This window comes from Aptenodytes patagonicus, chromosome W, assembly GCF_965638725.1.
Source record: "Aptenodytes patagonicus chromosome W, bAptPat1.pri.cur, whole genome shotgun sequence".
NCBI lineage: Eukaryota > Metazoa > Chordata > Aves > Sphenisciformes > Spheniscidae > Aptenodytes > Aptenodytes patagonicus.
Window position 1 is genome coordinate 47,063,716 of NC_134981.1, and position 24,776 is coordinate 47,088,491.

Below are 24,776 nucleotides of genomic sequence, written 5' to 3' on the forward strand. Positions count from 1 at the left end.
CCTAACTTCCTTACAGGAAAGGCACATCTGAGTGCCTGTGCAAGTGCTAATGCACTAGGCTAAAACTCTTTAAAAGTAGTTTTTGAAACAGTCTAAAGTTAGGCTTCCAGTTCCATGTATAGTACCCTGAATTTTCCAAATGGGTTGGGGAAGAAAAAAAAAAAGCAATCAATATATGTTAATCCTCTTAGCGTCTGAAGTTCAGAGTAGCCAAGGCATCCTTTCCTGTGAGAAATTCCTACTGAAACAACTTGTGTTTGAAATTCTTCCCTCCTCTTTTGTTTCTTCCACCCTCTACACCTTTCATCGCAGGCAAGCTACTTCTTATGCCTTTGTTTCTTTGTGTTGTCTCCATTCCATTCCCTGCCTGTCTGATGGTAGGAGGAAAATATATCATATACAGGATGATGATTTCTAAACCATGTGTCCTTCAGGAAACAGGTAAAATAGAAATAGTTTAATTTGAATATAATAAATAGTCACATATAGTCACACTTGCAGTAGGATTAAAGTGAAATATTAATAATGTGATGTGCACTTCAGTTCACTGACAGAGGAATGCATACCATTACGATAGTCTTTGAGTTCCAGTATTAAACAGATGCTTTAGCTAGCTCCCTAGCTTCCAATTCCTGCTAAGCCTTTTCTCTCATCTCTCTCTCTCTCTTAGTGAGAAGTGCTTGTTCTTGTTCCCACTCCTTTAGCTTCTGCTCATGTTTTGCAGTGTCTTCCACTTCACATGCTGGCAGCTTTTCCTTGACAAGTTGGGTGGTCAGGATTAACAGGCTTTCAGATTCAACCTTGCCAAGTGAATGCAACTTAGAGTACAGCTCCTGTCATAAAAAGAGATTTGGTGGGAAGCGAGAAGGAGAGAGCCAGTCAGTCACAAAATAGCCACAAAATACTTCCCTATAACAACTAATATATAGCTGTTTGAATCTATTAGCTGGGCTATACAAGCCAGGTAACTATTTTATCCTAGCAAAGCGTTTTGACTGTGGTAGCTGGTACCATTTCTTGAAATGCTAACCTCTATAATAATTTTTTTGAGCAATAAAACTGAAACAATGAAATTTCATTTTCATTAAGCATTGAAATTCTCTTTATTTTTCCAAGTTCAGTTATCTCGTATAAACAAAGATCAGCTGACTGGTCAACTACAACAAATATAATCTAAACACCTTGGGTTTGTGTCTTAACTCAAAACGATTGAACGATTTGCTCCACACTGCCTGCATTAGCATCCCTCTCAACAGATGCAAATCACTTTAAATGCTCTCTTACTAATGGCATACTAAGTAACTCCCATGATTTTTTTTTTTCCCAACAGTTAATTACTGTGATCTGAGGCTGGACTATGCTTACACAAATTGTACAATAGCGCTAAAGCAAGTAATACTTTTTCAGGGATATTCTAAGCTGTAAATAAGAGCAGAGTTTCATTAAGAAACTGTGCAATATTTCTTTCTTGAGCTTTACTTATCTAGATTTCATGCAGAATAAAAATATTCATTCACTTAAGATGAATCATACTATTTCTGACTTTCTGGACTCTTTAGCCTGATGGCTCACTAACAAGCTGATTAACTGCCTTAAAAGTACAGATACACAGACAACCAGGGAGGAGTTTCCTGGGGGAGGAAGATGACATGGCACTGGCAGATTCTTTAACCCTTGCTCATTCATTAGATAGCAACACATTTTCCTGATTTTTCTTTTAAATAAAATCTTTTACTGAGCTGAGCACTTGCAGAAACGTTTAAAGTAGGTGTCCTAAAGAAAGGTACACCCATGCTTCTTTCATGGGCCCTTTGAATAAAGCCTATTGTTTTGCATTGCAGGATGATGGAAAGAAGATGTGGGGATCATTCATCTCCAAACAAAATGGCAATTCTGGGGCCACGCAGTTATATAGACTTCCACTCCCAGTTATCACTGGAGGCTTACATGCTGTGCTGCTGGCCCACAGTGTTCCTCTTACCCCAGCCCACGCTCACAATAATCTGCAAAGGCACTGCCCCTCAGCTCCTGCCTTGAGGCTCTGCCTTGTTCTCACACAGGAAACTGTGATGTCCCCTCTGAGGCCTCTCCACTTCTCCCTGCCTTAGCCAACACAACTGCAAAGGCTTTGCTGTGTTTTGCCAGACCCTTGAAGGTTTGAACTGGACAGACAGCAGATTAAAAGCTCTTTAAAATGCTAGGCATGCAGGTCTGAGGGGCTTGGGTATTTGGCGTTGTCGGCTTTTTGATTTTATGATAAAGAATGAAAACAAAAACAATGGCTTTGAAGCTACTGGACTAAAACCAAACTTGGCAATGTTTAGGTGTATTAATCTCTATTTTGTTTGAGATGTCAGTAAGTATACAGTGCATCAGTGAGAAATATGAAGAGACAGTACAGTTGGGGTCTGGGGAAGGAACGTAATTCCTGACAACTATTCTTGCGCTTACAGATTAGATGTTCAGTTTAAATATAACTGGTTTAGATAATTCAGACTCTCCCTACTACCCACTACCAAGGATGTTGTCCTGGTTTCAGCTGGGATAGAGTTAATTTTCTTTCTAGTAGCTGGTACAGTGCTGTGTTTTGGATTTAGTATGAGAATAATGTTGATAACACACCAATGTTGTAGTTGTCGCTAAGTAGTGCTTACACTAGTCAAGGACTTTTCAGCTTCCCATGCTCTACCGACTGAGAAGGCTGGAGGTGCCCAAGAAGCTGGGAGGGGGCACAGCCAGGACAGCTGACCCAAACTGGCCAAAGGGACATTCCATACCATGTGACGTCATGCTCAGTATATAAACTGGGGGGAGTTGGCCAGGGGAGGGGTGACCGCTGCTCAGGAACTGGCTGGGCCTCGGTCGGCGGGTGGTGAGCAATTGCATTGTGTGTCACTTATTTTGTATATTCTTTTATCATTATTATTATTATTATTTTCCCTTCCTTTTCTGTCCTATTAAACTGTCTTTATCTCAACCCACAAATTTTACTTTTTTTTTTTCCCCCCGATTCTCTCTCCCATCCCACTGAGGGGTGGGGGGAGTGAGTGAGCGGCTGTGTGGTGTTTAGCTGCCTGCCGGGTTAAGCCACAACAGATGTGCTGAAAAGGGGGTTTGTGCGCTGAACCTAAGCAGTATGAAATTGAACTAGAAGAAATGCAACAAACTGGAAACTAGCAGGACCTCTCTACCCATTACTGATACCACTGAACTCCTGGAACCTTCCCTGCTCTGCTGTGATACATCAGTTAAACTAATTTAGGAAAGTAGCAGTCTCTATGTCCTGCGGGTACCAAAAGGGCACATTCTTAAATGGCTAAATCATTGATTTTTATAAGCAGTCTCCAGGGCTCTGCATGCAGACAGTCAGAGAAGGAGCACTGCTTTTAGAGAGGGTGTTCCTAGCATTTATGTAATAAAATGCTTTCCCACTGATCATTGACACAGATGGAAGGAATTGCCTGAGGAACACTGTACTGAGTAGTAGGCCTCAGTATATGGGATCTGAAAACAGGTAATTACAACATGAATGACAGTGTCAGACACAGAGTCTAAATTACAGCTCTAAAGGCTTTATCTGGAAAGAGCCAAATGCCCTCAAGTCCTGTTTGTTTTAGTGGAAGTGAAGGACATGCTGCCTCACACATCATATCTGTTAGTCAGGCTGCCATGGCTTTTTCAGGTACTTCTACAAATGGCTGTTTTGGAGGTTGGTATTAGACATGAAGTCCAAGTATGTGTACAAAAGCCATGCAGAACAAGCTACAGTTCTAGGCAGGAACTGTATGTCTGGAGCAAATCCACACGCTTTTCCTCGCATACCCAGGTGTATGACTTGTGAAAGGGAACTGGGCAAGCAGGAGACAGAAGCAATTGGTTTTGAGCACCAGGAGAAAGACTGGGACATGCTGGCTAATGCAGGGATGGACAAAGTGCAACAGAAGTGTTTTCAGCAGCAGAAGTGCAAATTCTGTGTTGTGGCTGCATCACACAAGGGGCAGATAATGTGTTGGGACAGTGGCTGTGAATGCCAACATCACCAAGTTGCTTCAGAGCTGCCACTTTCCCTCAGACTTACATGGATTTCTAGTGAACATCTCTCTCTGCCCTGTGAACTACACCTGTAGGTGTACAGGGGTTCAACTGGGAAGACTAGCTGCTGCTGGCCTAATGGATTTGAGAGAAGAGTCTAAGAGCTCTTCCAGGCTTAGCTGAAATGGCATTCTGACTTGAGAACTCCTTTTCTCATCCAGACAACCAGAAATTGTGGCTTGTTTATATCTAAATTACTGTTGGATGCCTAGACTTCACACAAGGGCTATGTCTTCCCTTATCTTCAGACTTTTCTGGTGAGACCTTAGAGCTAAGGATGGAGACTGGTTTGTTGGCTCAATGTCAGGGCACTTACTACCACACCAGGGAATGCCTGAACTGGGGTTAATTATGGAATTTCTGGAAAAGTTGAGGTGATGAGAAAACTACCCTCTTGGCACCAGTCTGTTCCCAATTTGTCATTTAGGCCTTGTTTTGAGCACTCTGCATTATTTTATTCAAGGGTAGACAATGGATGGACAATGAGAGACTCATAAAAATGTCTCAATCCCTCTTCAAAGGGCACTTGTGTTTACCTAACACAAGTTTGTGTTTCACATTGTTATCATCAGCGTGATGACTTAAAGATAAAAGGGAGGGGATATAGCCTTACTTAATTCCCCAGACCGAAAGTATAGGATGCAGCATTCCTACTTAATCATAAATGGACAATAAATTCAGGATGGTCTCATCCCCAGTACAATTTATTTTAATGAGCAAGAGCCCACACAGGGTCAGCTAATGGATCTCTAATGACATACCACTTCTGCAAACAGGATTTGGATTTATCATTTTGGTGTATGAAAAGTGAAGGTAAAATTCCAGAAGACAGACAAAAGACAAGTGACCTTAAGCACTTATTTCTCTGAAGGCTGCTTCCTGTTTGAGGAAGTGAAAATGTAAGGTGACATCAGTTTCAAAAATGCCCGGTAGGACTCCTGATGCACTGAAGGGGTGTCAGTCTACTAGCCATAATAAGTGAGCAGATTTATTTTCTAGTATATACTATAGAGATCTACTACAGTGTGCTGGTTTTGGCTGGGGTAGAGTTAATTTTCTTCACAGTAGTTAGTACGGGGCTCTGTTTTGGATTTGTGCTGGAAACAGTGTTGATAACACAGGGATGTTTTCGTTATTGCTGAGCAGTGCTTACACAGAGTCAAGGCCTTTTCTGCTTCTCACCCCACCCCACCAGCGAGTAGGCTGGGGGTGCACAAGAAGTTGGGAGGGGACACAGCCGGGACAGCTGACCCCAACTGACCAAAGGGGTATCCCATACCATATGACGTCATGCTCAGCATATAAAGCTGTGGGAAGAAGAAGGAAGAGGGGGCCGTTTGGAGTGATGGCGTTTGTCTTCCCAAGTCACCGTTACGCGTGATGGAGCCCTGCTTTCCTGGAGATGGCTGAACACCTGCCTGCCGATGGGAAGTAGTGACTGAATTCCTTGTTTTGCTTTGCTTGCGTGCGTGGTTTTTGCTTTCCCTATTAAACTGTCTTTATCTCAACCCACGAGTTTTCTCACTTTTACCCTTCCGATTCTCTCCCCCAGCCCACCGGGGGAGGGGGGAGTGAGCGAGCGGCTGGGTGGTGCTTAGTTGCTGGCTGGGGTTAAACCACGACATACAGCTTAGAATATTTAGATAAATTAAAATCTCTTACCTTGAATCAGCTGTAGTACTCGGGTGCTTTAGACCACTCTGTTTCTTCTGATTCTGCATACTGTGACTTCTGCTCTAATTCCTTGATTTCGGATGATTCTGGACCAGGTTTTGCTTCAAGGACAGACTGCAAAATGGACTCCAGAACATCAATCTGAACAATCACATTTGTCATTGTTAGCATAAACAGTTTGGAAATACAATCTGAGTAATACTGCTGTCACATTTACAAACAACTTAATGAGTTACCATGTATTTTGAGATGACTGCTGTGTACGATAAAAAGAAAACCCAATTCTAAAAGGAAATGGACTTATTCTTGGAAGAATTGTGTACTGTACTTGGGACCTTTGAGGCTGAACATTTTAAAAGTCCCTGCAACAGAACTCCTCCACCTCCTGTCAACAGAAAAACTCCCCACGACTCAGATGCTGACTGGTATTTGTGGATGTGTCAGGCATTAGACTAACGTCTCCTCTCGGCCTGATATCCAGCCATAAATACTAACGCTAAATGATAGTCACAGTGATAACAGCACTAGCATGATATACAATCACAGATACATCTAAATAAGATGTATCAGAAATAGTGTGGCCAGCAGGAGCAGGGAAGTGATCGTGCCCCTGTACTCGGCCCTGGTGAGGCCGCACCTCGACTACTGTGTTCAGTTTTGGGCCCCTCACTACAAGAAGGACGTCGAGGTGCTGGAGCGTGTCCAGAGAAGGGCAACGAAGCTGGTGAAGGGTCTGGAGAACAAGTCTTATGAGGAGCGGCTGAGGGAACTGGGGTTGTTTAGCCTGGAGAAAAGGAGGCTGAGGGGAGACCTCATCGCTCTCTACAACTACCTGAAAGGAGGTTGTAGCGAGGTGGGTGTCGGTCTCTTCTCCCAAGTAACTAGCGATAGGACGAGAGGAAATGGCCTCAAGTTGCGGCAGGGGAGGTTTAGATTGGATGTAAGGAAAAATTTCTTTCCTGAAAGAGTGGTTAAACATTGGAACAGGCTGCCCAGGGAAGTGGTGGAGTCCCCATCCCTGGAGGTATTTAAAAGACGAGTAGATGCGGCGCTTAGGGACATGGCTTAGTGGGTGGTGGTGTTGGGTCGACGGTTGGACTCGATGATCTTAGAGGTCTTTTCCAACCTCAATGATTCTATGATTCTATGATTCTATGATTCTAAGATATTACTATGGAATGTTTGAACAATATAATCTCTAATAGATCATCTCAATACCTCTTTGGTGAAAATAAGCAGGGAAATAACCTGTTCAGCAACAAGAGCATTAATTCCTATCATTAGTTTGATAATTTAACAGGAAAAATGGAAATGTGGGCGTATAATATATCAGTATAGGTATATTTTTAATCTCTATGACACTCCTGTTCTCTTCATGTTTTTATCTTTTGAGGTAGTAAGAGAACCACCCTCTCCTAATCTAATTGCAGTTGTATAAAAAGAATGCATTAGCTTCACTAAGGGACTTGGTAAATTATTTCTGTATGTATTATTGATACAAAAGATGGAACTGCTATATGGATGCTGCTGCTGTTTTAGGAATAACATGATCTCCATAACTGAAATTATTGGATGCAGGCTGCCTGCATTTTAAAGTTCAGCCTTTACAAATGAATGAGCTGTTATCCTTCTGTGAATCCTAATTCTGAATGTTTAACAGTAGGATGAAATAACTCTGTGTAACATTTGAATCTGTGACGCTTTCCATAAGCAAAAGGGATCTTGATACCTATGGTTTCATTTTCCTGGCATAAGTATATAATGCTAAAGGAATAAAAATTAGGCTTATTTGAAATAACACTCTTGACACTAAAATATAATCTTTAAACTAGCAATACTGAAACAGGATGAAATAAGCAATGAAATCATAACTATATGCTTGGAAATACATACACTCTCATTTGGAGAGTTTCTCAGGCAATTGAAAAAAACCAAAATTGTCTTGCTTGTTCACAGTTAAGCAATATATCACAATACTAAAATAGTATTTCTATTATGTTGTTATGATAGTAATGGCAGAGAGCAGAGACACCCTGCTAGTCAGAAATGGAAGGAAACTTAAAGCCTGAAAGAAAAGTAAGTGACTGATAATGATTGGCTAAATCACTTGAAAATGTTTACACCAAAACTGCACAGTTAAAAAACTTAATTTGAAAACTTCTCTTTTAGAAAATGAAATTTCTGCAGCCAGAAGATAATATTACATTTTGGAAAAGAACCAAGTTTGCAAAACCAGGGCTGTGTCTTTCTCAAGTAACTCTGCTATTGTGCAGACATGCAAGGACAATGATTTATAACGTGCCCCATACTTCTCAGTGCTATGATATGGATTTACAAGAATTGCACAGTGATCAATCTAGTCTTGTCCAAGAGAGACCCAGGATACTACAGGAAAAAAGGGTTTATGGCACCTGTGGTTGTTTCCATCATATCTGCTGGTGACTTCAGTGGAAGCTGACTGACCCCAATATTGACCTGGTCAGTGCTCTTAGTCCTTCACCCTTGGGAATATTGCATTTTAGTTGGAGATAATAATTAAAAATATCTTGTATGGATTTGTAATAGTAAGATCTTAATGAGCATTTAGGTAGAAAAGGCCAGATGTTGCAAATCAATACACTACAATTACTTTATACCAGATAAGGATATGGACCAACATATTTTCCTTGTTTTCCTTTCTGCATTGGGGTCACAAAAATGCATTAGAGAAAAATTATTTTGATAATAACAAACCATCCAGGCCACTCCTGGTCCTCAGCTTGGTTTATATACTGCTACCTAAAATCCAAATCAGGCCAAAAATCTCTTCAGGGAAGTTTGTGTGTGGCTCTAACAGTCATTGCTTTTTGGACTCTACTACTGAATTTGTACAGAGACAATTGCAGCAATAGTGAATAATCAGCAACAACCTTATTTTATAAGTTCTTAAATGACAGTTGTGATTAAGCTGTACGGCTTAAGTTGTTCACTGAACAAAGTGTCTCTGCAAAGAAAGCATTGCTAGGTGTTACTAGAGATTACTATTTTTAGAGTATCAGTACACAGAAGGACAGGACCTTCCTTAGACTTGATGTACCATAGACAGATGCAACCTCGTTTCAGCACTAGGATGTTCGTCTGTAACCCAGAGCAAGCTGAGGAGTTCCTTAATTTGTCTAGGGTTTGTAAGCAGAAAAAAAAAAATCACAAATGTATTAGGCTGAGTTCTTCAGACTTGGAGTAAGGAAGAAATCCCCAAAACCACACACCCGAAGAGATAACTCAAAATGGTGGGAGTTTCAGATGTGACACTTCCTTCCTCACACTATCCAGTATTACACAGAGATGCTTCTGAGTATGGAGCAATAGAAGAACCTGCTAAGCAGTGCCCTGGCCTTTGTATGTCAAGGAAAATGCAAAGACTGCAAACCTAGTAGTGATGCTAGCAAATGGGAGACTCCCATCACAAGAGAGCCCTGAAGGAAAGAGTACCAAGAAGGGGAGGCGAGACCTCAGTGCTGTTTCTGTGCACCAGCCCACGTGATGGTGGTTTCCTAAGTTACTCCACCTAAGCTGGCTGGTTCCAGGATCAGCCTGAAGCCCCACAGCACTCCTAAGCCCTAAGTCCCTTAGTCAGTGCTGATCTTGCAAATGGACCGAATCCATCCATCCATCCATCCATCCTCCCCAACTGAGGGCACTACAACTCTTCTAGAAATCACTCTGCACCGTCTTTGGACCAGTATCACTCAGGACATGATATCACCTCAGAGGGCACAGAATACATGGAATTAGCCGGGAGAAAAACAAGATGTGACGTTTCATCCTCACTAAGTAGTATGTCTCCGAGTGAGTTCAAAGGCTTAGAAAATAAAGGTGTCTTCCCATCCCCATTGCCATGTGCTTGCTGTGACACAGAGCTAGGAGGCTTAGGAACATACTTAAATGATTTGTGTCAATAGTAGACACTCATTCCCAAGGATGTGCCAGTAGACATCATCACTGGCTTATCAACTGAAGCAGTGGTTCTGTTCTAAACAACTTCCTGTACTGTCCTCCAAAGACCTTTGAAGTATTGCTGGGCCTGTAAAGGTCTGTTATCTTCTGATTAGCAAGGCACAGAATTCACTGGTTTTACTAGAGTTTGGCTTGTATGAAATTCCCTCTGTTGAGTGGGTTATAGTCTTAATACTTACAGCTTCTTTGCAAATTTTGCTGTCTCCTGACAATGAAGCCACATTCTCCATCACTTGCAAGGCTCTATTCAAGTATCCAGGTGTCCACATGTCATGGTTTAACCTCAGTCGGCAACTGAGCACCACGCAGCCGCTCGCTCACTCCCCCCCGACCCCGGTGGGATGGGGGAGAGAATTGGAAGAGCACAAGTGAGAAAAACTCGTGGGTTGAGATAAAAACAGTTTAATAATTGAAATAAAATGATAATAATAATATGATGATAATAATACACAAAGCAAGTGATGCACAGTACAATTGCTCACCACCCACCGACCGATGCCCAGCCAGTCCCCGAGCAGCGGCCCCCCCGGCCAGCTTTCCCCAGTTTATGTACTGAGCATGACGTCCCATGGTATGGAATGTTTCTTTGGCCAGTTTGGCTGTGCCCCCTCCCAGCTTCTTGTGCACCTCCAGCCTTCTCAGTCGGTAGAGCATGGGAAGCTGAAAAGTCCTTGGCTAGTGTAAGCATTACCTAGCAACAACTAAAACACCGGTGTGTTATCAACTTTGTTCTCATCCTAAATCCAAAACACAGCCCTGTACCAGCTACTAGGAAGGAAATTAACTCTATCCCTGCCGAAACCAGGACACCACATCAGTGGCATTAAATTGTATACAGCTCTCAGCCCTTTATTCAACTCCACTTGTCCTGTGATAAAACAATACTTTAGGATTAGTACTTCAACACTTGAGTCTTAACGGAATCCATATGGGTTGGCTCTGTTGTTTTAGAAGTGACAGCAAGTGTCTTGGCTTCTGTGGTAAAAACAAAATACTCTTCTACAAAGCTGCTCTGACAGAATTGTTATTACCTTATTTTGTAAAGAGAAAAAGTGGCCAGGTTTTCTGGTTGTCTGGCAGTTGTAACAGCAGCTCTGAGCAGGATGTCTGAAGACAAATGGCTCCTTAGCCTTCAGGGTCTGGACTCGCCTCTGTGGCCTTTAGGGTCTACTCACACATGTGTCATGGCCAGACTGTACAGGACTTACAGCACATGCTCTGGCTAACTGTACAGCTCAGTATTCCTATTTCTGCTGGAGCTTCCTGAGAGGAAATATGGGAGATCTGCCAAAATGAAATTTTGGTTCTCAATTTAGGACTTTCTGTGCACCAAAGTCTTCACTGACTTTAGCAGGACCTGTGATGCGCAGCACCATTGACAATGTGGCTTTTCTTCTGAGGGTGATACTAGAGAACATGAAACTCCTGTTCTACATAATAGAGGAAATGTACATCACGTTCCAGTTGGTGAGTACTAATTTACAATGATTGTCACTCTAAGCTCTTGATTTTGTCATTGTCGATGTAACAAATAATACCACTTCAGTGTAGCTTGCGAGAGTCGTATCCAAGTTCTCAATCTAATTTGCACTCTGGCTATAATAACACAAAACTATGAAACACACCTTACTCTTCTTTATATGCAAGAGTACAGTTTAGGAAAAGCAAGGTAATAAGTGCACAGACAAAGCTTATGGACTATGGCTAAATTAAAATAGCTAAGGTGCTTGAGGCCACCTCTGCCCGTAGACATCTTTCACTCTTTCAGAGGTCGGTTCCATTAGTGTTGGCAAGACTGTGGAATACGTGACATAAGAGTAAATAGCTTTTGATCTACTGAATGTCAGTGTCATGGAACAAGTACTACTGCTCACAGACAACAGTGAAGTTCATTTCTGAAATACAGCCACTACTCAACCAATCTATATGACATAAAAACCACCCCAAACTGAATACCAATTGGACAGCAAAGTCCCTATTTGTATCAGTATCTCTACTGGATAACAAACTACAGCTCTATGGAAAATCCTGCTTTCAAGTTAATTTTCACATTTATCCCCTTTTTTGACTGGAAATGAGATTTTTGTCTTACAGTCATGATAAATCAGAATCAGCATCTTAACTCTGCCACTACACATTGTATTTTGAGGCCACATTTTAAGAACAAGTCCACTTTTTATTACCCTGAATAATTCTAGAATAAAATATAATGAAGTAATGGAACAACTGCATAATGATAAATTCTAAATTAATTAATTACTTTCAAGTAAATAATAATTTTGCAGAGAAGGACAAAAACTCTCTGCACTATATTCCTCTAAAGGTTAGAGGAAATTCAAGAATTACTTATTCCTTCTTCCCCATCCCCCATTCCTCTTCCCTCCAATTCTGGATGTACTCTGTCTAACTGCTCTTTAAATAATATAGCATATCATTAGCAGTGAAGACTCCTTACCAGATGCAGGATAAAGGCACTGCTATCTGCTGTTCACAACAGAAACATTAATTTTACAGCGAGTAGTAAATGTTCTAAACATAGTGTTTTTCAGGCTTTGGTCTCCGAATTTCTTGGAGTTTAAGGATTATTTTAAGAAGTTCACAAACTTTAACCAGAAAAAGAATCTATTGTCCATAACCTTAAACTTTTTTTATGGAACTCTGTACTTTTGTTTTTTGGAAAATTTGTTGGTCCACAAACAAACCCACCCTACTGTTCTGTAAGAATGTTATCTTTCTTTCAGCTGCCAATCCAAACCTGCAGGGAGCCCTAAAGGAGGTTCTGAAGTTGTGTGATAAAGAGCATACTATTCAAATTAGTACTAACCCTCCAGCCTTACAAAACAGATTCAGTCAACGCTGAAATTGTTCCTTCTACTACTTCTGCCTTTTTTTCCTTAGCCTTTTCGTAGCTTTTACATTTTAATAAAGCAAAGATGCCAGTTTAATTCAGCTGCTGAAGACAAGAGGGAAAAGATGACTGTGAGAGAGGTAAAACTTACCAAGGAATGCATAGCCATACAGCTAGGAGCTAAAACCCACAGTGCTTGTTTGCTTTAGACCTGTAAGCACTAGTGATGCTCCAAGATTTCTCTCCTCTTCCCACTGCAAATAATGTAAACTGTTATCCTTGACAAACACAAATATAAAACGGCAGCAGCCAAAGACAGCACATGGCCTTCATAACATGTCTTAGTAATAAAGTAAAGAATCATTAAACATGTCTAGTGTTCAGAGTTACACTATATATATCCTGAGGAATAGTATACTTATACTGAGAAACACCTCTCTTTCTGGAAGACAATAAAATGTGAGTGGCTGAGATTTTTTGCATGGAAGTCAATCAGTGTGTTTCCTTCAGAATAAAGGGTTACACTGATTTACATTGGCCAAGCTCTGCCTCTGTCCTCTATGTCTTAACACTTGCTTCAGGCTAATGCTGCTGAAGACAAAATTATGTGGCTTCTGTACCAGAGCAGCCCTTTCTTTTAAGTATGTGTTAAGATACATGCTCCACTATGCCTCACTAGAATAGGAAACTGCTGAGAGAAGAATATGCTGCTAGTGGCTGCTCTGAGTCCAAAACCCGCACTGTGAAAAGAACATATGCAACTCACCAAGACCACTGTATGTCCATTTAGCAATGCTCTAGGATTAAGAGTACAGCTGTCTCTCCAGCTAGAGAGAAGTACCAGCTGTCTGAGCCAGACCACCAGTGATGGCTAAAGAAGGGGACCCAATCAGTCCACAAGGGTAGTGTGAATTTTGTTTTGCTATGGGATAGTACAATACATTTTTCAAGACCAGGGAAGCACAGACATCAAGGATAAATGTCTCTTCTCAGCAAGTGAAAGGAGCTGAACAACTCCCATTGCTAAGAAAATGGGGAAAAGGAAGATATAGAAGGCAATAAATTGGAGGAAGTCTGACTCTAATACATGGGGTTTGTTGCAGGGTACTTCAGTGTCTTGTTTATTACCTTATGACCTGAAACAAATACCCCTGGTGAAAGGAAGAAACCTTCAGAAAAATTCCCTGATGTACGTTGAGTCTTAAAAAACACAAGGATTTGACCTGGTTTAATGCATTATTCAGAGATGTCTTTTCAAGGTGTGGCATTTTTTTGTGTCTCTATTCAGGTGCTACATGAATTTGGACATTATCATCCAACACAAAATACCATCACCTGACAGCCAGGCAAGGTATGTGCCTGACCCAGGAAAGGAATACAAGGGGATAGGGCTGTTTCTTGCTGAATTCAGCACTCCAGCTGAATGTTACGGGAAAATCAGGTGCAACTAGAAAAACAGGGCTTTTAACGGTCTAGGTTCTTTTGGGAGCTAGCCCATTTGGCTTCAAGAGGTGGAGGAACTGCAAGGAATTAACGTTAATACCTTTGCAGTGGAAGGTGGCAATCATACTGATTGTTTGCAGCAGTCAAGGAGGAAACTTTCTGGGGAGAGCCAAAACCAGTCAGGCTTTCAGCAGTGTTTACAGCAGCAGAAAAATGGAAACTCTCTATCACCAGTGCTATACACACTAAGGACTAACGTAGTCGGATTGCCCAAGATTCAGCTCTCAAAGATAAAAAAACATTTCATCAGGCTGCTGGACCCTAAACTACGGCCAAGGGCCTGTCTGCAAGAGGACACTGGCTGACCTGTCTTACACCTTGGGAAAAAGGAATGGGGATTTTCCTAGTGAAAATGCTTTATAGTTCTGCAACATCACCATTACCAAGCTCTAATGGTGAGCAATGCTCACCTTAACAGTATTCTATATAATAGGTGACAGTTTTTTGTGTTAACTGATGGAGCCCTCTTTGAACTGAACTGAAATGTCATTTTATAACCTTCCAATGGGCATACATCACATCTGAAAATCCTGACACACTTTCCCTTTCAGAGAAAGGAGCAACTAAAAGGAGTGACAAATTATTTGCTGGCTTTCATAATTTGTTGCCTTTTTTCCTTTCTTATGCAGTTGTAAAAATAATGAAAAAACCTGAAGTATTTCATTTTTCTAGGTAAAATTAGGGGAAATAAAATATATTCAAGACCGAATGCCCATTTGCCTGCACCACGACACTTAGAAACGGAGGCTCTGTGTATCATTTTGAGTGTGGTCAGTTTACCGTATGTTCAGACTTGGTTGGCAGGTACTGGTATAAAACACAGAGAGAAAGAAGCTGTGTTGAGAATTCATCAAAACTTTCCTGCAGCATGATCTCTGTTATAACTGACATAGCATCTGTGGAGGAAAACAACACATAATCAGCAAATGCAAATTTACACAGCTCCTTCCTTTCGCACCCACTGATGTTCACTGATACTTTACTGCTCTAGTATGTTTTGAAGTAGTTAGGGACAAAGTTAAAGATTTCTTATGACTAGTAGTATAGAATTAGTCTGTCCTGGTTTCGGCAGGGATAGAGTTAATTTCCTTTCTAGTAGCTGGTACAGTGTTTTGGATTTAGGATGAGAACAAAGTTGATAACACACCGGTGTTTTAGTTGTTGCTAGGTAATGCTTACACTAGCCAAGGACTTTTCAGCTTCCCATGCTCTACTGACTGAGGAGGCTGGAGGTGCACAAGAAGCTGGGAGGGGGCACAGCCAAACTGGCCAAAGGGACATTCCATACCATGTGACGTCATGCTCAGTACATAAACTGGGAAAAGCTGGCCGGGGGGGCCGCTGCTCGGGGACTGGCTGGGCATCGGTCGGTGGGTGGTGAGCAATTGTGCTGTGCATCACTTGTTTTGTGTATTATTATTATTATTATCATATTATTATTATCATTTTATTTCAATTATTAAACTGTTTTTATCTCAACCCACGAGTCTTTCTAACTTGTGCTCTTCCAATTCTCTCCCCCATCCCACCGGGGGCGGGGGGAGTGAGCGAGTGGCTGCGTGGTGCTTAATTGCTGACTGAGATTAAACCACGACATAGTCTTACCCACTTGGGTTATTCTAACACACTGTGAGAAGGAAGAGTGGGTTGTGAAGGGGAAATTCAAATTGTAACTGCTCAGCAGTGGTAGTTTGTGACCAAGGAATGATCTGGCATGGAGGGCAAGAAGGCCCAACTGCAGAAGGGGTTAAACTGGCTGGAAGCAGGGATGCCAGAGGCAGCAGGACTCCCTGCAAGGGAGTGAAGTTTCCCTTGGTGATGAGATAAGGAAGAGCTGCAGCATTGTCTTGTAGCCATCCTGGAATGGGAGCCTCAGGGGCCCAAGCTCAGGGGCCACCTTTGGGCAGCAGAGCTGGGCCGGGGGATGGACCCACTGGCCGGGCTGAGGTGCCCCATGCAACCGCTCACGGGATTGTGCTGGTGCAAGTGGATATAAGGCATCAGCTCGTGACGCATCTTTGCAGACTCCTTGTAGAACCGCTTATGGCGGTAGGACTCTGCCCAATGCAGTGCGCATTAAATTTTTCTTTTATATTTAAGCACAAACGTGTGTTTAATTCACCTCGAGGGGCGCCATAAAAACTTCCTCAACAGTTGAATAGCATGAGACCACAGCAAAGGAGCTTTCTAAACTCATCTTAACACTCTTCAATTGGCTCTTCCTTGCTTAGCCCTTCAATCATTAACATTTTTTTTTAAATTCTCTAAGAATGACTTCTTTTACCTGTATTTAGATTACAAACAAGAGAAGACTGGCTTAAAATCACTGCCCTTTAGGTGACAGGAGAGTACAATGGAGTAGAAATGTTGTCACAGATCATCCACAGTACTCACTGTATTCACCAAACAGTGCTCTTGAGGAGCTCCACATGGAGTTCCAGTGACACTCCCTGTCAGGAAGGACAGTTTGTTAAAAAAAAGGTCTTGAGCCTGTCAGAGAAAAGAAATATGGATGGAATAAGGGGGAATTCACAGATAGGGGGGCTCTTAAAAGAAAATTAGTATATGTATTAATTTGCTATTTAGCAAAACCTTCGTGATAAAAGCTACAGACAAGTCCTTCTGTAATTCTATTGTCCCTTTCAGTTGTTTGTTTTGCAAGAGGTTTATGCAAAGAAAAGCTCACTGCAAGTCTACAGTACCAGAAAACCTGCAATGAAATGAAAACCTTAAATATTTGTCATCAAACATAAGAGTATTATTCATCTCAACACTTAAACAGTCAATAGTGAAAGATAGGCACCTCAACATGGCAATTCAGCATAACTGGCTCTCTCCAGTGACAGACAGAAAGTCTGTAGCTTTTTCAAGAGCTAAATATAGGTAAGATGAAACTTACCAACATGCATTTAAATTCTTTTAACTTTCTAAGTGTCATTAATAACTCCTAAGATATCGTTAGCATGTAAGCTGGACTTGGTAAAAATTGGAGAGAAGATGGCTTACATTTGGAATGGGATTAATCATGGTAGAAACTCTGTGAATTGCACGTGTTTCAAAATTATACGATGAATAAGATCCCAACAGAAATGAGATATTGTCGTGGTTTAACCTCAGTCGGCAACTGAGCACCACACAGCCGCTCGCTCACTCCCCGCTCCCCTGGTGGGATGGGGGAGAGAATTGGAAGAGTAAAAGTGAGAAAACTTGTGGGTTGAGATAAAAACAGTTTAATAATTGAAATAAAATAAAGTAATAATAATAATAATATACAAAGCAAGTGATGCACAGTGCAATTGCTCACCACCCACCGACCGATGCCCAGCCAGTCCCCAAGCAGCGGCCCCCCCAGCCAGCTTTCCCCAGTTTATGTACTGAGCATGACGTCACATGGTATGGAATGTCCCTTTGGCCAGTTTGGCTGTGCCCCCTCCCAGCTTCTTGTGCACCTCCAGCCTTCTCAGTCGGTAGAGCATGGGAAGCTGAAAAGTCCTTGGCTAGTGTAAGCATTACCTAGCAACAACTAAAACATCGGTGCGTTATCAACTTTGTTCTCCTCCTAAATCCAAAACACAGCACTGTACCAGCTGCTAGAAAGAAAATTAGCTCTATCCCAGCTGAAACCAGGACAGTTATAAACAGACTTTTTAGTATGGCCTGTTGCAATAGGAAAAGGGGTAATGGCTTTAAACTGAAAGAGGGTAGATTTAGGTTAGATATAAGGAAGAAATTCTTCACTATGAGGGTGGTGAGGCACTGGCACAGGTTGCCCAGAGAGGTGGTGGATGCCCCATCCCTGGAAACATTCCAGGTCAGGTTGGAGGGGGCTCTGAGCAACCTGATCTAGTTGAAGATGTCCCTGCCCACGGCAGGGGGGTTGGACTTGATGACCTTTAGAGGTCCCTTCCAACCCAAACTATTCTATGATTCTATGATAAACATGCAGAAAAGTAGTTTAAAGAAGGAGGAGAAGGTGTGTTTTTACGGTGACTTCAAAGAAAATATGGCTAAAAGGTTTTAATTCAATGAAAGGCTCTGCAGATTTAAGAGCATACAACTGAGGTTGCAGAATCAGTATACAGTTTCTTACCTTCATATTTTTTCTGCTTTATAAAAAAATCCAACAAAATACTGAACGTAAAATCATCTGGGAAAATTCCATACTGAACCTGAAGAGAAGAAGGAAAGAATCAGCGTGAAAATCTGCTGTTCTAATCTTCCCAAGGATAGCGCTGCAGGTATCAGAAAGATCAGAACCATGGCATTGCACACTGGTGCAATGTGACGGTCAGGCATCACAAGGAGCTTATTAGCACTGTTCCTGTGATGTACGCCTTCTAACTTTTGATGTACTGGATTTGTTTTGATGTTTTATCTGAGCCTTTGGGACCAGGAGGGGCACTGCCTATCAGGTTTTTATGTCTCTCCTGCATCTAGCATGTTTTGGACACCAGCACTGTTTAAAAACAAAAAGCTTCCTGGGAAAGAAGAGGATATAAAAGCTGTAAAGATCTTTAGCTGAAATTTAAGTCCAACTTTAATTTTTGTTTTGACAAAGAAATATCTGAACTTAAAACCACAGTCTACAGACCTGGCTATGATAGGAATTCCGGGTAAGCCACACTTGTCTCAAAAAGCTGATCAAATATAGTCATGCCTTTTCCTTGTAAAAACTTACCTTGTTTTTTAATGTGTATAAGGCTTTGTCTTGTGCACCGTATTTTAAGCTCTGTCTGATCCAGCTGTGGATGGTCCAGTCTCTCAAGTACCAGCAATTTGGACTATGCCAAAACCTAAAGGATGATAAATGGTCCAGGTGACAATATGACTCTCTGTTATCATAGAAACAAATTCTGTAATCAATAAACTGTGGGTTTCAGAAGCCCTGCCTTTCATGATCCCAAATATAAATCTGTCTGTATTTGACTTTGCAGTCAATCATTGCTCTCCAAAGAGTTCTAGCTAGCCCTTTCAAGTAAGAGAAACAAAACTTTGATACACTTTAAGCATGTATGAAGGGAGAATCTGACCTTTTCACAAATGCATAATATCTTAAACTTCTCACTTTCCAGAAATCTTACTGCTTTTCCCGAGAAGATGAATACCATAAAATAATAGCTTGGTATATTTATGAAGGCCAACTGAGATTGCTATAAACACTGTAGTACTTTTTAACCTTGTCTTTCTGATTGTATAACATTGTATTGTCTCTTCAAAGAGCAATATTGCTCCATGACTGATGACATCAACAAGTATCAGAATTACATCAAAATACAGCTGGGTCTGAACCTTCGGAGCTTGTGTAATCTGGTGTCTCCCAACCTCTCTAACTCATGCCTCGCTTCAACCACTTAAGAATTTATTGCGCCTCAGCACAGGCCATCCCTGGAGTGCTGCATGCTTCAGTGGCATTTAGAAATGCTTCATCAGTGAGGCATGCCTCATACACTGGGAAACTCTGCTGGAGAGCCCTCCTGCCCCCCTGCACCAGCTGTGTTGGTCCTCACAGATGTTTTTTTAACCTGTTCTGAGACACCTCATGCCATAGCTTCAGCAGTGTTCCTAGGCAACCTATTCCAGTGCTCAACCAATTTGTAAAATTAAATACTTGAAATTCAGTCTCTTTTGTTTCATCCTTATTCAGCCTTATATGCTTTGCTCTGTATTTGGAAAAGAAGTGATGAAAAATATGGAGCTTTACCTTTGGCAAAGACTCAAAAACCAATTAAGAGTCCAGTGGTAGGAGCTGCTGCCTTGATCTTGGGCTGAATTTCACACCCCAGTGTGAAGAGATGCACGCAACCTTTCTCAATTCAAATTGTATGCATGAAAAATGGGCTCAGTCCCCAGCACAGAAGTGGTTGCCACTTCCTGTAGAAAATGCCGATGACTGAGCTGGGCTCACGTACAGATACTTGCAGCCTCGAGCCAAGCTGCAGCACCATTTAGAGGCAGGGTTGACTCTTTCATCTGAGCGAGCATGCTTTCCAGAACTTTTATCAGATTAACATAGCCACCAATTCTTTCCCCTCCCCCAGCTGAGGGCTACACAGATGATCAAGCCTGGAAAAGTACTGCTGCCTATAGAGCCTTCAGAATGCAGAAGACATCAGTGCCAAAAGCGGAGCTAAACAACTACACAAAGTCTAAATATACTGTTTCTTAAGTGGCACATGAAATCTCCCCATTATTCAGAGGCATATTATAAAAACTCTTTAAAAAAATCTTTGCACGAGCTTTGTAGGGCTGGGAATGATTTGTGTGTTATGGACAATCACGGGATCTATCAGATATAATTACTGTATGTTACTATTAAGATCCTTACTCTCGGACCAGGTTTCCACTGTGCTAGGTACTATATAAACAAAAAGCAAACAGCTTCTCAGCCAAAGAATTTTCTAGTTAATTCTAATAATTAATTACAAAACAGTTGCGTGGGAATGAAGAGAGGGGACTGGTGCCAAAATTGCTCTGGCTCCATGTCAACAAGAATGCAATACATGTGCATGTACATGCTCCCTCAGCACTACACACTTCCATTAATCCATGATGTGGTAGAAGGAGAATTGGAAGTGAAGGATAAACAGGCACACTGCAATCTTTAATTGTTTCTGATCCATATAATGCTGGGATGAGCATCTCTGTTCTACTAGCTGAGAAGAGAAGCCAACAGAATATCTGTTTTTACAGCTAACCTAGACAAACTAACCAAATGTTGTGGCAGACATTTCTATTTGAAAGGGAATCAGGGAAAGGAGGAGATTGTTGGTCATATTGACAAGCATTAACATCTTCCTCCTTCTCTTTCTCCACAAAACACAAAACAGGATATAATTAAGCAAGACAATATATTCAGGGACAGATGAAAAGACAAGAAGGAAGCTAAAACTGCAGAAAGCAGAGGATTCAGAATTAATTAAATAAAGGAAGCCTCTAGCAATTGCTGTGTGTTTAATGGAAAGACCAGGAGGTTATCTTGCAGATGTCTGCTGCCGAAACTAATTTTTCTGAGAACTAATAAAAACCTGAGAAGCACAAGATTCTTATAATGCATTCAGAAAAGACAAGGAGAAGCATCCATAAGAGTATTAGAGGAGCTCCCTGTTGGTACACTTTCATGTTAATGGCTAAAGAATCAATATGGTGATCCTCCTAGTCACTGAACTGAGAACATCTGTCCCCACAGGGAACAAGAGGAGGAATATCTGTAAGACAAGGAGTTCCTGAAATATCAAGGTCATTGTGAATCTAACAGCACACAGTGCAATGGTACTAGAATTCCCCTTATTTTGGAAAATTGTTCAAATGATCCAGTCCAGAAACTTGATTTTCATTAAACCATTGCTTCGTACTTGCAAAATGATTATTATTATAACTTGGAAGAGATACAGTGAGTGTACAGCCTCAGTACAAGGCAATCAGAACATTTTTAGCCAAGCAAGTGCACACTCTCTCTTGCTCACAAACTGGGCAGTGTATTGGGCTAAGAATACATTTTTAGTTTACTAATTTCCTGCACAAGGCCCTATTGCTGATTATTTACAACAGTGATGAAGTACTCATGCTGTGTTAAAGAAACTGAACAATGGAAAAGTTTATCAAATGCGGAGAGTGTTTTATGGAGTGCTCTACTATCACAACAAGCTTGACTTACTTCTATTGGTGCCCTCCTACACTGCAGAAAAGCTGAGTTGCTTCCCTTCTTTATTTATTTATTTTAAATTGCCTTTCAAATTTGTTTGGTGTCATCAAGTTGTGATACACTCTAGTGCTGCTTTCACATACCTTGTATTCTGTAGCTTTCTTAAGGGTGGATTCAATTCCTGGTACTGCCAGAGGCTATCCTTTCTGCAATATACTATTTTTCTTTCCCCCCCATCTGTAAAACAGGAGGAAGAGTCCATTTCTTTCTACAACATTGTCTGACCTTGTCCTGGTTTCAGCAGGGATAGAGTTAATTTTCTTCCTAGTAGCTGGTACAGTGCTGTGTTTTGGATTTAGGAGGAGAACAATGCTGATAACACACCGATGTTTTAGTTGTTGCTAAGTAGTGCTTACACTAGTCAAGGACTTTTCAGCTTCCCATGCTCTACCGACTGAGAAGGCTGGGGGTGCCCAAGAAGCTGGGAGGGGGCACAGCCAGGACAGCTGACCCAAACTGGCCAAAGGGACATTCCATACCATGTGACGTCATGCTCAGTATATAAGCTGGGGGGAGTTGGCTGGGGGGCAGCGATTGCTGCTCGGGGACTGGCTGGGCATCGGTCAGTGGGTGGTGAGCAGTTGCATCACTTGTTTTATTTTTTCCCCCTGGGTTTTGTTCCTCTCTCTCTTGTTGTTTTACTTTCCATTACAATATTATTATTATTCTTATTCTATTATTTCAATTATTAAACTGTTCTTATCTCAACCCATGAGTTTTCTCACTTTTGCTCTTCCAATTCTCTCCCCCATCCCACTGGGGGGTGGGGTGGGGAGGGTGAGCAAGCAGCTGTGTGGTGCTTAGTTGCCGACTGGGGTTAAACCATGACAGACCTAATGAGAAAGTATTTTATTATGATCTACACATCCAGTGCACAGAACTGTATGGTCTCTTAGGCTTCCAGATTTCTTCAAGACTTTCTAAATTTCACCTGCATTTTCTTTCACTAATTTTGCATTTCCATATATAAAACCATTTCCTTAAATAAAACCTCTTGTACAATAATGTTCTTCTCTGTTCTTATGTGTTAGCGATTCATATATCATCTTCTGCCATATTGCAAGGAAGTGGAGAAATTAACAACAGAAGGACACTGAGCAGTCTCCATTCTTTCATTATTTCTAATATCTATAGATCATTTAGACATGTTACTCTGCTTTCCTCAGAATTAAAACCAATAAGGTTTCATATACTGCTACTCCACTTGTAGGATCTAGTCCAGGAAAGGAAGGAACCTACCTAGTGGTAGTCACTGCAATGAATTTCTTCTTCACAGGCCTTGGGAAAATTCCTCTGCATTTTAAATGGACCCAGAGGCATTGCTCATGTGTCAGCGTCAAAGTCAACATCGCTGAAAAAAATCTTTGTTGATTGTAATTTCCTTTTAAACATGAAAGAAACTTTATTTTTCCATCTCTTCTTTACCTGCATCTGGGCCTACACCTTTCTTTGTATGCATCCTTTTAAAAATTTCACGTATAATCATATCCGTCCTATAGGAAATACCTCATGCATTAACTGCCTATACTCAAGTAAAACCAGAGGGAACACTTTCCTTTTGTGGTGAAATAAAAAACTCAACTAGCATATGTAGTATAAGAAATCAATTATCAAAAGTAGCAACAGGACAGGTTAAAAAAATTAGACGAGTCAACTATAACAGAGGATAGTCTAATGCTGAGGCAGAACTGTGCTCTTACACAAGAAAAGAAGCAGTTTGCAGACTCCCTAAAGAAAGCCCATGTTCAGTCCTTCTTCCGTTTCAATTTTTATTGACTTTCCCTAATCTTTGATTTGAAAGTAATTTAGCTCTTGATTGCTTTGGCTTTAAAATTAATTATTCTAAGTTAGGCTCATTCTACCTCCATATGAATGCATATTTCTTGCACAGCATCTTTTGTTCAGGAGCTGCACAGAGCTCTAACACCACTGATGAATGCGGCCTCAAAACAGGCCTAAATGATCATTTTTTAGATATGGTGAAACTACAGTACAGAAGCACAGTCAAACATCAAGGCTGAACAGGAGACTTAAAGAATGCTTTTCATATCTAGTCTTGCTTTCTGATTACACCACATTCAACTTTTATTTCTGTCTACCCCAATGTTACAGTTTTATTTGTTTCTTAACCCTTATGCTTGGTAAAAGGACCAGATCTGGGAGAGGAGATATTTTTGGTACAAGTACATACTACACAGTCATTTAGGAAGTCTCAGGATATCACCCTGGTAACCACCCTCTCCTAACAACTGAAGGGACAGAATTCACCATTCAGTAGTCTCAAAGTAGCTAGTGCATTGCTCAAAACCACTCTTCTGCATAGAAAGCTCAGCTTTGCAAAGTCTCTTTCTAACAATGACTATCACATACAGCAATCAACCATATGGCAGCTAGGGTCCAGTTTATCCTTTACTGACCTACCTACTTTTTTTTGACAGCCAGTTATTATAACAAATGACAAGCTGAATTTCTGATACAACAAGCATTTCTGCCCATTTGTCCTGGTTTCGGTAGGGATAGAGTTAATTTCCTTCCTAGTAGCTGGTACAGTGTTTTGGATTTAGGATGAGAACAAAGTTGATAACGCACCGATGTTTTAGTTGTTGCTAGGTAATGCTTACACTAGCCAAGGACTTTTCAGCTTCCCATGCCCTACCGACTGAGAAGGCTGGAGGTGCACAAGAAGCTGGGAGGGGGCACAGCCAAACTGGCCAAAGGGACATTACATACCATGTGGCGTCATGCTCAGTACATAAACTAGGGAAAGCTGGCCGGGGGGGCCGCTGCTCGGGGACTGGCTGGGCATCGGTCGGTGGGTGGTGAGCAATTGCACTGTGCACCACTTGCTTTGTGTATTATTATTATTATTATCATATTATTATTATTATCATTTTATTTCAATTATTAAACTGTTTTTATCTCAATCCACGAGTTTTTTCTCACTTGTGCTCTTCCAATTCT

At 41.3% G+C, this 24,776-nt stretch overlaps 1 pseudogene; it reads right to left on the reverse strand.

The window, feature by feature from the left end:
- Window positions 1-593: 593 nt before the first annotated feature.
- Window positions 594-23,164, reverse strand: LOC143172262 (small ribosomal subunit protein mS27-like; annotated as a pseudogene).
- Between the last annotated feature and the right edge of the window lie 1,612 nt (window positions 23,165-24,776).